At 41.2% G+C, this 16,364-nt stretch overlaps 1 pseudogene; it reads right to left on the bottom strand.

The window, feature by feature from the left end:
* LOC117531940 overlaps positions 1–9,522 on the bottom strand; it is a 29,313-nt pseudogene extending 19,791 nt beyond the window's left edge.
* Positions 9,523–16,364: the final 6,842 nt, after the last annotated feature.

Genomic DNA, 16,364 nt, shown 5'->3' with positions numbered 1-16,364 from the left:
ACACACACACTCACAACAGCCATGCCTACTGTGCAGAAGCAGAATGGGATTTAGGGATAAGTTATCTATTTTATCACACTATTATTTGGGCCTTAAAGAGATCGAAAATCTATTTCTCTAAGATTTCCATGCCTTGACACATTTATTAAAGATTGCTAATATTAAAAACTGTAATAAAGGCTTATAGTTACTTTTCCAGAGCAGTGTTTTAGGGCCCTGTGTGTCCTGAATTTTGTTCCCTTTCATTTTTGGCATTGGTTACTCTGCATCACTACACCTGACTTGATTTGGGATATTCAACCATCTCATCCTGCTTTAACCGTTTACATGCTCAAAAACAGAATTAACTCAGGCTCAGATTGGAACTGGCTGCAGTATGAAACCTGACTGGACTTCTCAAAACATGTTCATCTCAAAAAAATATCAGCAAGCATCATTTTGGAACAATGGCACCTGCAGTGAGCTTTGAAGACTCACCGAAGTCCATGTAAAGGTGTGTGTCTTGAAGACTTGTTGATCTACTCCAAATGTTAATCATCTGGAGACACTCACTTCAGGAATATTCCTACCAGGTTTGGTGAAAATCTGCTCACCTGTTTATGAACTACAAGTTTATGATATGAAGCCCTTTTCAAAGCCTGACAGTGGTGGGCTTCTGATTGTCTATTGTGCAGAAGACTAACCAGAGAAACCGTGAAGATGTAAGGACAGCTGGTGCTTGTATTTTGTCTCTCGAAGATGAATAAAAAGCTGATGTAATCACAGCCTTTGCGTTTTTGTATTCCTGAGAAGACTAGGATTAATGTCTTGGACCAGCCCTACCTTTTGGCTAACATGAGAATATATAGGCTCTCAGGTGACGGGTGATCGAAAACAGAGAAAAAACAGTCAGTTTGTCTTCATAAGTATTCTTTTGAAATGACACACATGCACCAAAAAACACTCAGTCACTCTTTGATCATAACAGTCCATCCATACTGTCCATGGTCCCTCAATAGTTCCTTCAAGGGGCATTAGTTCCCCATTCTAAAAAGTTCTCTTACTGCTGTCTTCATACTGATATTCCTCTCTGAGTCCACAGCAGATGCATATTATTGCTCAAAAAAGAAAGGGGGGTGAAAAAGCGCGCTTCCCTTGAACCCTCATTAAAGGAATACCGACACAGTTCAGCTGTGCAAAGCAAGTAGTGCGGCCCTCCTCCAAGCGAGAGCAGGTCGTTTCTTCTGAGCATGTTGTGCTCACAATTTGAGTTTGGTGCAGAATCGTCATTGAACTTTCATTTGGCTTAAAGTCCTGAGGTCAGATTACCTCACACCAGCTCGCCGTTCCTCCAATGTGCATTTCTCAAAGGAAAATTAGATAGCGCTCCAAATCTTGTACTATATATTCATAAAGAAAATGATATTTCTTCTGGGAATCAGTGCGGTCCATTATGTGTCCTGGAAAAGATAAACCACAGAAAAATGTATTAAAATCAAGAGTTTTAAGTCATTGCGGGTTCACTTTTAGTCATGCGCTTCATAAATGTTTTACCTCTGCATTCCGTATTTGAGGTCTGAGAATAAACCATCTCCTGAGAGAAGACGTACAAGCCGAGTCGTCCTCCCGCTACGTCTTGTCGTAGATATTGCCAGAATCTGCCATAATTCGTTTGCCTTCATACATTTCACCCTAAATGAGAAAGATCATTTTGTTCGTATAAATTTGACACGTTTCAAAGATGGAACTGTGAGGATTATACTGCACAGATAATTTTGAACTCACCGAATGAGCCCAGTCTTGGGTCTGTGGGTCAGATTCCATCTGTAGGCAGTAAGTCCTTCCAGCCAATATTCTTGGGGTCATGCCACAGAGTGCGCACCTGGATTAGAGGAATTTCCAAGTTTAAATAATGAGAAAGTGTTCAAAGGCATGTTTTTATGTCTCTTTGAATCTGTGATTCCTAAAATCACCTGTCCTGCAGTGTCCCCAGTGTGCCACAGGGCATTCCTCAGGTGTTCCTCCAGGCCCAGTAGTGAGTTGACCACTTTGATGGACAGGCCAGAGTAGCCTTGGGCTCTTGTGGGTGTATGGGACCATAGGTCTGTGTGATCTGTTCACATTACTGTGGAGAAGCGAGAACTGGACTGGTACCAAACACGAATCCAGCATAGGTCGTCATCCCTGTCTGTGTTGATGAAGACGTCCCACTGAAATCTACAGCACTGAACTCATCATAGCCTGGAGTGACAGTGATAAGAATTCAGAATTATTTTGCGACTACTTTCCATCTATGCACATGTAGTGAGTCCCTGTGTGATACGTACCGACAGCAATGCCAGGATCGCAGTTAACAGTCCTGAACCAGCTCCTTGCCTTGATGGCGCACCACCCAGTGGGATCAATCTGAGAAGTACCCTTGGGATCCAAAGGAACCATCTGGAATCTGCGGAAGTCAGTTTCACTTATGGCAAAGTTCTCAGGACACACATCATAAATGTCCAAAACCTTGTCTTGGTCGAAGTCGTCCTTGCATATATCACCACGACCATCAACTAAGAAGGAAAATAATTGTTTAGACATCAAATTCCAATGAAAGATTTGAACTACATGGTATAAATGGTGTGACAAGACTATCTCTGATCTACAGCAGGCTAAATGCATCAATGTTGCAGTGTTACTGACTCACCATCCGAATCTAGTTGATCTGGGTTATAGGCCAGTCTGCAGTTGTCTTTGTCATCAGGAATGCCATCATTGTCATCATCGTGGTCGCAAGCATCACCCTTTCCGTCTTTGTCATGATCTGCCTGGTTGGCGTTGGGGATATAGGGGCAGTTGTCCATGTTGTTCTGGTGACCATCCTCGTCAATGTCCTGGTTGTTGTCACACTTGTCTCCCACACGATCTGAGTCAGAGTCGATCTGTCAGAGAAGAAAATTCCAGTATAATGAGTTTTCCCAAAGGCTGACTACTACGAGTATACTGTAGAACGCTTGTCCTCACTTCAAACACTGTTTTTCACCACCCTCAATATGAGACGTGCTACTCAGGAGAACGTTTAAATGTAGCCCCTTGTCTTCAGGTATGCAAGCAATGTCCCTGAAGACAGTGTCCAGTGTCTATGCACTTTAGTAAAACTACACCTATGCATTCATAGTCGTTTCAAAGCTACATGATTACAGAAGTGGAAGTAGTCACATTCCTTTGCTTCATTAAACACAAATACAGGTGCAAGTTCTGACTGAAGGGTTCTGCTAAGTTGCACGATAGATCAATCTTTGGCTTGTAGCAAAAAGATGATAATTTAGTGACTTTACCTGATCAGGGTTGTGCTCAAGGGGGCAGTTGTCACAATGGTCTCCCACCCCGTCCCTATCAGTGTCTTTTTGTTCCACGTTGTAAACATATGGGCAATTATCATTCTCGTTCAGAATACCTGTTAAAAAAAATGCTTTTCCTTAGCCTAAAAAACCTTCGCAAACTTGACTGAAGCTTGCATGCGGAATTCCAGGGAATCCAGCCAAAGTTCCAGGGAACTTACCATCTCCGTCAATGTCAACGGCACAGGCGTCACCTTCTCCATTGTTGTCTGTGTCGGTTTGATCTGTGTTAGCCTCGAACACACAGTTGTCACAGCGATCACCAACATCATCTCTGTCTGCGTCATACTGGGCAGGGTTGTATAGTTTTGGGCAGTTGTCCTAAATTCAAAAACAAAACACCAACACCACATTTTATTTGGTGGGGACCTCAAATCAGAAGAATTCCCCTCTTGAGGAATGCTGCTAATGTTTTTTTTCTTTTGACAAAGCATGGTTGAGCTATGGCCCATTTTCTCTCTTTTTTTCTCTTCAAGTCCTTTGTCAGACACTCCTTTGATAGCCAAGCATGATGTGTTTAAATATTCTTCAAGCATTTCATCATACTCCAGGTGTAAAAAATACCCTTTCCCCAATTTTTTTCTGGTGTTTAGTGAGTCGTAAGTTAAAAAAAATTGCAAAGCAGTGATTTCTGCCTTACTTGGATTTGGCTTAATATCACAACTTCTTTGGAATTGAGGTTTGCAATTTTCCACTGCAAGTGAGCTGGTATGCCTACCACTGCATTATTTTTTGCTCAACTTTCCACTCCACATTATAAATTATGGGTAACAAGCAACCCTGTTCTCAAACTTGGCTTTGTCCAATTTCTATTGTACTATTTATATATTTCTGGCTTTCCAGTTGGACTCTCTAGTGAAAGCACACAAACACGGAGGTTCAACATTCCTGTTGCCCAGAGGAAGAACATCTAATTGCTATGATTTGTCTCAAAAAAACCATGAATGTGGTCTATAAAAAGCATTTATGATGGCTCACCCTATCATCGGGGATTCCATCGTTGTCATCATCATTGTCACATTCATCACCCAGGCCATCTTTGTCGTGATCTTCTTGACCAGAGTTGGGAAGGTTTGGGCAGTTATCCTGTAAGGGAGTGAAGGAGGGGTTAAGGAGTCCATTGTCATAATAACACAGCGGCAATGGATAATAACGACCTTTTGTTCTTTGTACATGTTGAGTCTGGCTACCTTCTTGCAATGATAGGTGGCGTTCTCCACACAAAGCAGGTCAGTGTTGGGCCATCCATCCAAATCGCTGTCCTCTCCACAGATGTGACCATTCCCTGCATATCCTGGTTTGCACTCACAACCGGAACATGGAATCGGAGAAGATGCCCAAGTAGATGCAGTTGGCATTTTTATTGCAATCGTGGCTACCATCTTGGCAGGGGTTACGAGGTTTGCAAACCTAAAGAAAACCACAGGTGATTTACACAACGCAAGCAACTATCTTGTCCTGTGTGAGCAGCAAAGATGTAAAAACTCAAACCTGTTTTTTGGCTGTTGCCTGCTCAACTCCTCTTCCAAAGGGCTGAGAACCAGAATACCGAGGTGGGCAAGGCAGACAGTTGTAACCTGGTTTTGTGTTCTCACAGCGATGGACATCATTATGTGTATAACAAGCGTCAGGAACTTCTTTACACTCATCAATGTCTTTGCATGTGATACCATTCCCAGTGTAGCCAAGTGGACATCTGCCACACTTAAAGGAACCATCACGGAAGCTGATGCACTTTGCACCAGGAAAGCATGGGTTGGACAAACATCCGTCTGTGTGGGGAAACAGTTTTAAACTGTTTAAATCGATTGTTAATTTTGCTGAAATATTGGTATTTAATAAATCTCTGCCACTTACCAACAGACATTCTTGTTTGTTGCAAATTTGAGACATTGTGGAATCACCAACACAATCTTTTCCTCCATATTTTGGAATGGGGTCAGTGCAGAGACGTTTCCGGGTTTGGACTCCTCCACCACAGGTAACAGTGCAAGTGTCCCATGGCGACCAGGGTCCCCAACCTCCATTGACTAAATTTTTAAAGAGAAAATGTGCAGTTTTATTTTTTGGACATTTATAATCAAGATGTTTCTTGGAGCTCAATTTGAAAAGGAAACATATCCCTCTAAATCCAACTTACTGGGACAGGGTGACTTTCGGCAGATTTCGGTTTGACGTCCTTCTCCCTGGCAGTCCCTCCCACCCATCTGGGGTGTTGGGGAGTTACAGAGGCGAATTCGAGTGATGTTGCCCTCACCACAGGTCACAGAGCAGGAAGACCACGGAGACCAGTGACTCCAGGCACCATCTTGTTTGACTGTAAGCAACACATATGCAGTTAATTCATTTTTACACAGTGGAAATAATTTATTATCACAATGGATACATGAGAAATGGCAAATGACTCACAGCGTTTGTCACATTCCTCAAGATAGCAGTCACGGGTCTGGACTGAAGTCCCCTCACAGATGCTGTTGATGGCGGTCGCAAGAGCGTCCACGTTGCTGGATGCCCCGACCACAGGTCACCGAGCAGTGGTCCATTCAGACCATGGGGACCAACCATCCTCTGCATAGTCGCTTGCTGTAAGGCAAGGAGACAAGTGTCAAAGGGGTACACCACGTTGTCATTGAAAAGATGGAAGGAAAATCAAATGGTGCTTACGTGTTCCGCATCGAGGGCAGCACTCGCCATCAGGCACAGTGGCGTTAGTGCAGGGGATGACCGGGCAGGATATCTTGCGGCACACTGTTGCGGAATTCTGCAACGAAGAACAGTTGAATTAGTCCAGAAAGAACAATTTCGCTAACTGGCTGTACATTCAAAAATGGCTCATTGGATGAACTGAATTCAATTATGTGCAGGATTTCCATCTGATAAATATATGTAACCCCAACTAAATTAAATTACATTATCTTGTATGGATGTGTTTTATTAGAGTTGGGACTACATTTATTTATTAAATGGAATCCAGTCCAATGAGTCATTACAAATGGCTCATTGGATGAACTCATCTCAATTATGTGCAGGATTTCCATCTAATAAATATATGTAGTCCCAACTAAATTAAATTACATTATCTTGTATGGATGTGTTTTATTAGAGTTGGGAAAACATATATTTATTAGATGGAATCCAATACCAATGAGTCAGTTACAAATGGCTCACTGGATTAACTCAGTTCAGTTATGTGTCAGGCATTTCCATCTAATAAATATATGTAGCCCCAAATAAATGAAATTACATTATCTTGCATGATATGCTTTATCTGAGTTGGGAAAACATATATTTATTAGATGGAATTCAATCCAATGAGTCAGTTACAAAAGGCTCATTGAATGAACTTAATTCAATTATGTGCAGGATTTCCATCTAATAAATATATGTAGTCCCACTAAATGAAATTACATTATCTTGTATGGATGTGTTTTATTAGAGTTGGGACTACATTATTATTAAATGGATCCAATCCAATGAGTCAGTTACAAATGGGTCATTGGATGAACTCAACTCAATTATGTGCAGGATTTCCATCTAATAAATATATTTAATCCCAAATAAATTAAATTACATTATCTTGCATGGATGTGTTTTATTTGAGTTGGAGCTACATATATTTATTAGATGGAAATCCTGCACAAAACTGAATTGAGTTCATCCAATGCATCAGTTTTTTGAGTGTTGGAAAAAAGGGGCTTTTGTGGTGCTGTTCCAAGCCTAATTGCCATTTCTCACAATGGAGTGATCTTTATCAAAGACAGGACATTCCTGCTGTGTTGACGGAAAATATAAACTTCACCCGTGATCACCCAGCTAATGATCCGTCACTTCACACAGCATGCTGCTGCATGGAAAACGCCACATGCTCCTTTGATTGCCTCAAAGAAGTGTTGATGGCTGACTGATTGCAGCGCAAGGCGTTAACGTCAACACTTGTATCACTTCATTACAGCTAGGATTTGGAACAATGCTTCCTGCATTCCGACAGGTGGGATGACACCTACCTGGCAGGTGCACTCGGTGCAGCTGTCCACCGTCCATTCGTCTTTGTCTTTGCGCATAACGCCGTTGTGGATGCAGCCGCCGCTGTGGATCTTAATATGGCTTTGTAGGAATTTGTTGTCCTCTGACTGGAGGGGAAAAAGGCAGAGAAAATGGGGTGGGGGGGTTACTCAGGACGGAAGACAGAAAACATTCACATTGCCAAAGTTCCAATACAAATGAATCACCGCCCGACACCGTGATTAAGACGTTGCTTGACTATAGCAAAGCAAAGCTGACAGCCAAACGTATTTGTGTGTTCACATGGGTCTCATTAAGGACTTGGCCCTTGATTGCCATTACAGCGACAAGTGGCTACGCACAGGGAATGCTGTAAATGGAAGCAGAGGGGCGGACAGAACAGAAAAGGATGACAAATAGCAGGTCCCTGCGTCGTCAGGGGGGCTTAACCACTTTTACGGAGTTCATTTGAAACCTGCTTTACATCACGCCGAGTCCTTTGAGCTCCTTGAACATGCTCATGATGTCCTCGCAAGAGAGACCGCAGACAGTCTGCAGATCTGCACACATTAGAAAGAGAGGAGAGGTCAATTAGTTCACGTCTTTAAATTCATGGCCGAGAGCAGAACAGCCACAGGGATCTGGGGCTGGTTTGGGGGGAGGAAGGGGGAAAGATTCTTACCTTTGGCTTTGTGGCCAGTGTAATCGGTCCTGATGGCCGGACTGGAGCCATTCACTGGTTCTCCAGGGTCAACATGTCAGTTAGACCCTGCACAGCAGGACAAAGAAAAAAAATAAAATAAAAAATAAAAAATACATTCACTGTCAAATTTACAGATTTGGCTGATTTACACTTTGTCAGCTAAAAATGACCAGAAACTAACTTTTGTTATTATTTTGCCTGTAATGACCGATTGGTTCTGAATTTTGTTGTTGTTTTTTTTTTTTTGATATAGCATTTGGACCATGATCAAATCAGTGTCAAGATCTGATCCCTGGACATTTGGGTTGATTACTTTGAAATATTATCAGTTGCTGATACAAAATACACAGAATCTGAATACTTTAGAAATATTTCAAAGATCAATTCCTGAAAGTCATGTACTGCACACTAAAAAATGGACACAACTACAAATATTCCTTTTTAAACCAAGAAAAAAAAAAGATAAAATCTCAGACATCCATCCTTCCTTTTTTAAATGCTTGCTGTGTTTTAATTTATACGTAATTTCAAGTTTACTGGGTCCAAAATGAGTATTCATGGTTTATCCATTTCAGTGTATAATTTTGAAAGTCACTTCATATTATATATAGAACGCACACCAAGACTCACCTCCCCTCTGGCAACCCTTATTTCTCAGGATGGTGTCCAAAGTTGTCCCAAAGACAAAGCGCCATTTTGGAGCACTCACCTGGAGAAAAAAAAAAAAAAAACATAGTTTTGCACTTAGACTTATTTTAAACCAACACCAGTTTAAACTCGTGTCCATCACCAGACAGTTTATTTGCATTAAAACAGCATCGAACGTACCATGATCTGTCTTTCACGGCTCCTTCTTTCCATCCGGAGGCGCGCAATTCCGACCACATCCTGGGACAGGATCTTATGGATCGGCACATCCATTTCCGGACTCGTTAATCTCCTCGCAGCCCCAAAAAGTTTCGCTCTGTCATCCTGAATGAACAGGGTGATGTGCTTCCAGTGCCCAGTGGCCAAATCTGCTCCTCGATGGACACCAGCTGCTGCTGGTTCATGGTGGAGTGACGACATCCAAGGTGTTCGCCTTGCCGTTGGAAATGATCTCGAAAACCGAGCCGGATCCGTCGGCTTTCTCGATAGTTAAAATGCTGCCTCTGGTTTTCCTTGAACTGCTTCAGGTTGACCAGAAGGAGGAAACCCCTCTCAAGCCTGGATGGAGTCGATGAGGTCCCGGAAGGAGCTGTCTGGGACGTGGGGGATCAGGTCTGCGTTTAGGATTTTGTACGCGGGGCTGTAGGGGTCTGCACCTCTCACCAGGCTCACTCCGTGTCTCTTGTTCACTCGGGCGAGATCAAATAAGTCATACACGCTGTTGTCATCCCGGCTCTCTGTGCGTAAAGAGAAAAAGCAGCCTTCACGTCTCTGATCCATCTATCCAAATGCGTAAAACCAGGAGCAACCCAAGTGCATAAAGTCATCAAGAAAGCGACATTTAAACAGCAAGATCTGTGGTTTACAAAATCACTACAACCCAGTTTAAACATTTTATGCGTAAAAAGAGGATTAGGTACATTTCCCCTTCTTACCTGCAATCTGGCGCCTTCACTACTCCAAGCATCAACAGCAGAAAGATGCCGCACAGCATCATCTCCAAATCTCTCGTGAGCTCCCTGTTCATACCCAAACAGCGTTACGCACAGTTAGAACACATCTCCATTCTCGCCAACACAGTGAAAGCGCACAAAAATGTGTTTTTAACCAACCTTTTAATAATCAAAACTGGTGGAAATATATTAGAAGGCGGAAAAAGTCTTCTTTGTCCGATTATTTGTCCCGGTTTCTCTTCCTTTAGTTGCTGAAGAATCTCATTCAGAGATCTGTGTAATTACGCGCGAATTCTCCGGTTTTGTTCCGGCGCTCGGATTTATTCTGCCGACGCTGTGGACAGGAGCGCTATTTAAATCATTTAAGGACATTCCTCAGATCCCGTCTGCGCCAATCGGGTCTTCGGAGGGGGAAAAAAGGGGGGGGACGGGGGGACGGCCTTGTTTTCTTACCTCACAGCCAGTCAGAGAAATATCCGAGACGCACACACGGAGGAGGAAAAAACGCATTCCGAGCTGGATTTCCATCATCGGACAAATATTTCATACACGCACAGGAGCCAAACGGTCCTTTCCGGTCAAATACAACTTCAAGTGCGCTTTAAATATTCCCATTTTTACTTTTTAAATGTCATATGACAAAAAATACATGTATTAGAAGAGGATCCAAACGAGTAAACAGTTCACTTAAGACTGGAAATACAAACCCGCTGTGGGTGGATTTAAAAAGTAGTTCAATAATATTCTTTTACCTAAACTCACATGTTTATACCAGGTTTATATATATAAAAAAAATAACACAACAGTTTATCTAGTGGTTTAAGTGGTGCTTTTAAAACATGCCATTATCAGTCTGTCCACTAGGGGAATCCTTGAGTAATGACCGCAGACTGTGGCAATGAATATAAAAGTGCATGACTTTTGAAGAAATGAAGACAAACTATTTGGAATAACCGTAATAATAATAATGCTCATTTATTCCTAAAATATGGACTTTTTTCTCGTAAAATGCTTCCCCCAGATGTATTCTGCTTGGACTTACTGTGTAAAGGTTTGTGGCATCTTTGAATTTTGCTGAAACTGTTCAATGAAACAGGAAAAAAAAAAATGACTTTATTTTACTAGATATGAACATTTAAATATTCAAAAAGATATTTTCTGCTCATTAAAATTAAAACACACAGTCATCAGGTCATGTACTTCATAAAAAAGCAAATAAATAAACAACCTTGAGCTACATGGAAAAAAGAGGTGCCAATGATAAAAATATATTTTATTATTAAGTTATCTAATTCAAACATTCACAATAAAAAGAAAACTGTATAAGTGAAAATAAATAAAGATTAAAAGTTGTGCAATGAATATAAAAACAAACATTCACTTTTCTATTAAAAAATTAAAAGTAAAACATACTGTGTAACAAAAACTAAAGATACCATTTTTTAAAATGAAAGAAAAAAATGTTTTGTAATAAACAATAAGATTAAAAGTACAACAAAAAGTAAAGATGAAAAAATACAAGATAAAAAAGGATAAAGACATTAACTACACAATAAAAACAAAGTATATTTTTTCATGATGTGGTCACACATTCTGCTGGTGTGTATTAATTTATATATTTATATCATTAATCAGCTTTTCGTAAGTTTAAACATTTATTTACACATGGAACATCACAAAAACATTAGCAGAGTGCTGTACAGTACATTTATGTGGAGTTAGTGGTGCATTAATAAGGGCTTTGATCAAAGGTATCAGGAATATATCAACCCAGATTTATCGTGATCTGATGACCCTCCGGACACGAGTGCACAACTTGAATTTAATTAGCCAGCGTTTTACTGAATATCTCCATGTTTTATGAATGATTCATCTTTAATTTGTTCATTTTTGGACTCTCAGTTTATCCCGACCCATTTATTTCCCAGTTGTCTTTGTGCTTCAGCTGCCCCCGTTTGTTCATGATCACCACAGCTGAGCCAATACAGATCCGCACTGGGATTTGGCACGTTTTACACTGGATGCCCTTCCTGCCACCGCTCCAGTTTTACCCGGTGAAGCACATGCAGCCCCTGGTCTTCCGAAGAGGTTTTCAGTCCAAGTACTAATCAGGACCGACTCTGCTTAACGTCTGAGATCTGACAGGATCAGGCTCACACAGAGCAGACCGGCTGCACTGCACACTTTTCCCCAGACTGATATGAAACTTTCTCTCTCTCACACACACACACACACACAAAACGTCACCAAGCCAGCAGATGTTGGCTAAAGTTGATGACCAAGTGATTACCCTTTGACCCCGCCCCCTTCTGTCTCTTTTCCAGCCCAGACCGCTGTTATGTCATATGAGCGGCCTGTAGTCCTGCCAACAGACTTGAGCCCAGCCAAAGAAGTATTTGACTATTTGCTTTAAAAAGGGTCATACTCTAACCCTTTTCAACAAGCTAACACACTGCAGGTCACCAGGTGGCGAAAGAATGGATAAACATTTGCAGACAAAAATACACGGGTGGACCCAGAGAGTTCTAGTGTTGGTGGGTCATGCAAGGGCGCAATTTAGAGCTAGAAATTGGGGGGGATAAAGTGCGAGGCCCGCAGTGCCGAAGCCCATAGGCCGGGGGTCTGGGGGCCGCTTTAGGCCCCCAGAAGCCAACGGTTTCCAGATAAGCTCAGATGCATTCTGAGCATCCAGAACATGTAATTTTAATGTTTTGAGAAGACCATAAAGTGGACACCATTTGACTTATGCAATTTGAAACTGTGGATATAAGTACTTTATTCTGAGAATAGCCAGTATTGATTTTATTAACATCCTGGTGTAAATAAGGTATCACCACATGTGTAGAACTCAAAAGGAATGATATGTTGAGTTTTCATTAAAAAAACAACTGCAATGTGGTAAAATGTATTCATAAATATGAAAGAACAGGCTCTTAATAATTATTAACTATTGCATACTGTATTTTTTCTCAAGATTTGTTTTTGCATAAGTTTGAAAAAACAACAGATCATAAGTTTAGGATAAATTACTTCTCATGAATTTAATTTTCGAAGTGGCACTAATGACAACACTCATACTGAACATAATTTCACTTGCATAGACTGATTTTGGAGATCAAGCAATAATTGCAGATGGGCTTTCTGAGGTACCAGATAGCTTTTCTGATTTCCTTTTCTAACTTTCAGAATTTAGTAAATTAGCATATGGTCCATTGATACTTATGTGTAGACACTAGAGGCAACTATTTTTGGTTTCAAATCTGGGCAAATGCAGTCCCAGAAAATTCCGAATGTGACAAACAAGAAACAGGTGTAAACAACATCCCTTAGTTATGCTGCTATAGACTTAGACTGCTGGGGGGTTCCCATGATGCACTGAGTGTTTCTTTCTCTTTTTGCTCTGTATGCACCACTCTGCATTTAATCATTAGTGATTGATCTCTGCTGTCTTCCACAGCATGTCTTTTTCCTGATTCTCTCCCCTCAGTCCCAACCAGTTCCAGCAGAAGACTGCTCCTCCCTGAGCCTGGTTCTGCTGGAGGTTTCTTCCTGTTAAAAAGGAGTTTTTCCTTCCCACTGTCACCAAGTGCTTGCTCACAGGGGGTCGTTATGAGCATTGGGGTTTTTCTGTAATTATTGTATGGCTTTTGCCTTATAATATAAAGCGCCTTGGGGCAACTGTTGTTGTGATTTGGCGCTATATAAATAAAATTGATTGATTGATTGAAGTCAATGCTGCTAAAAATACAAACTTGCAGAAACAAAGATACTATTCTGACATGGTTTGCACATAAGACTGACATAGCATGTTTCAAGTACACACATATATCTCACAAGGTGGGGGGGCATACCATATTCTGTCCCACCTGGTTGAAAAGGTGGGGGGACATGTCCCCCCTATCCCCCACTAAATTGCACCCATGGGGTCATGAGTATTTAGTGCTTTGGTGATAGAAGGTGCAGTAAATTAATACATTTTAAGCACCTACATGCATGTTGTTAACCCAAATATATGATGCATATCAGATAAAACTAGCAAAAGAAATAGTTTTAAAAATCATAAAAATTGTCTATCCAACAGGACAGTAATGCAAATTTATTTAGTGTTTTGACAATTAAAAAAAAGCCATCCTAAAGGTGGCGCTATTCTCCATTCTTTCTGGACGTTAGTTTGTCATGCTCCTCTTTTCCGGTTGCATCAGGATCTGGTTCCTGGAGAAAGTTCTTTAACAAGGAAAAAAAAAAATATTTTTAGTCATCCCAGCAAACCAAAACAGATTCACAAATAATAATAATATAAAAAAAAATCAATATATATATTTTTTGTTATGTGATTGTTGTGCATGTGTTCACTTGAGTCCATGTGGTGCATCAAAATATAGTACAGAGTAAATTTTGCAGAGAAAAACAGGCTGTACATTTGGTCCCAATCCCATATAGAGTTAAATAAGTTCTCTTGTAGTGTTAAATCAACTTTATCATAGTGTTAAATAAATTCATTCATTCATTTTCTATTCCCTCTTACTAGAATCAATCACCGGGGGCTGGAGCCTGTGTTAAATTGTTCATCTTTATGCTATAATAGAGTTTGCTCGTTCTGTCTATAATAGAGTTTATTTGACTGTGTTTGGAGTAGGACCAAACGTAGGGCCGACACGGTCTATTTTACTTTTGGTATAGGTGCTGTGGAAACTGCACATACTATTGGATCAGATCAGAATGTGAGAAAATGTGATGAGATGACTGAAATTCTTTGAGTGAGGGGGTTGCAGCCCTCTCAAACCTTACCATAGAGCCGCGTATGCACATATACAGAACACACACTGAGGTCTTTTATGTTTTAGAACTGAAATGAGTTTCTGCTGACTGTGCGCCCTCTACCTTCATTGAGGGTGCGTCTCTCTCTCTCTCACACACACACTGTGGGAACAAGCAGGGGTTCAGATGTGGACTTTTGTTTCATATGTCACAGGAGTCTCAAACGAACTGTTGCAGATCTGAATTCCGCTTGATGCAGCTAAATTTCGACATGAACTCTCACAGACTTTTAGAATTAAAGATTGGATTAGAGATCAGATTAGACAGAACTTTATGAATCCCTTGCTCAGACTCCGTCAGGGAAACTGAGGTTCCAGCAGCATTGTAGCACACAGGGTAAAAAGCACACAGAATATTAAAAGTGAAAGTAAAAAACAATTTGCAAATATAAATATACAAATATAAACACCGGAAATACTGCTTTCTGCTGGTTTACTGGATACTACTGTTCCTCTCCTTCCCGTCCTCTGTCTTCCTGTTTCTCCCCCTCCCCCTGAGCAAAGGGGGTTTAACACAAAAACCCTAATCATTTTTACTGCACAAGACTGATTTTTTTAACTAATGCACAATATGACCCCTCTTAAAGCCTTGTTTTATGTCTTGTTAGCACGTTGTGCAGATTGTGTTGCTGCAGAACAAAGGTGAAGGAAGGAAAAGAGTGTGTGGCAGGGATGAAATCCACCTGGAGAAACAAAAAGGAGCACAGAACCACCTGAAAACGGTGATGACTTACGCTGGAAAACAAAACATAGGGGGGCAGCGTTAAAAATAAATGAGCTATATGGATCTGTGATACTAATGAGACACAACATCTGGATAGTGGTTCAACAGGCAGCGCCGTAAAACTGGAATGTAAGCTGTTCTTGACCTCTCGTGCGTCAGTGATGTGTAATTTATGACATTTACTAGTTTTGGTGAAAGACGATCCAGCAGGAAGTGATAAGATGGTAACGATGCCTCACTGGTCAATCTGTTATTCCAGTGGAAAAAACCTTAAAGGCTTTGATCTGGCAAAAACTGCTCTGGTTTCCTGGGAAGTACATATTTTCTCAGGTATTGGGCAGGTGTGACTGCGCACGCTTCCATGGGCGGAAATATGACCTCACAGCATGGGAGGTGGATCTGACAGGATTGTGATGGAGAACAGAGAGCGAGTGCAGTGCCAAAGCACTGATGAGTACCCGCTAAAGTGAGCCAACACGACAGCGGAAAGAGCCCAAAGATAAGAAATGTTTGTATTCCCCACTCCGCTGTGCTTACACACACGCACACCAGCGGGTGGAGAGTTCCTCGGAGTTCAGCAGTCCAATTTGTCTGCTCCGTTTTTGCACTGGCTGCAGATAAAAGGCCTGATCTTATCAGGCAACAGTGACCTCAAATGCGGTGGTGAGCATGATGTTGTTGGGATTTAGTCATTTAATGGAACTCAATGCATAAATTCTGCTGCTGCAGGTTAGTTTCCGCTTTGTAACTCAAGTGAAGTCAGCTCATCGAAGTTGCATGTCCTACTAGATTCTCCTTTAGGAGATTTTCCAGGCCAAGCTGGGAGGAGATCTCGAGGTAGACCCAGAACACCAAAGGGATTACAGAATTTCCCATGAGACAATAGAGGATGTAGGTGGATCACAGGGTGCCAGATTTACTTACTTAAACACAGTTTTCCCTTTTTGGACTGCTGCATCTTGACCAAAGTTTGGGGACTGTTGCATGTCTGCTTGCCTAAATCATTCTAATGGATTGAAAAATTTTCTAAGTAATCAGAAACAGTATGTGACTGTCAATAAAATCCATTACAGAATGGGTCACTATAGCTAGTGGTGTGCCCCAAGGTTCAGTACTCGGGCCTGTTCTCTTTGTACTGTTTATTAATAATCTTCC

The sequence above is a fragment of the Thalassophryne amazonica genome, chromosome 19 (assembly GCF_902500255.1).
Source record: "Thalassophryne amazonica chromosome 19, fThaAma1.1, whole genome shotgun sequence".
Lineage (NCBI taxonomy): Eukaryota > Metazoa > Chordata > Actinopteri > Batrachoidiformes > Batrachoididae > Thalassophryne > Thalassophryne amazonica.
Note: the sequence above shows the minus strand (reverse complement) of the source record. Positions and strands in the feature narration are given on the sequence as shown.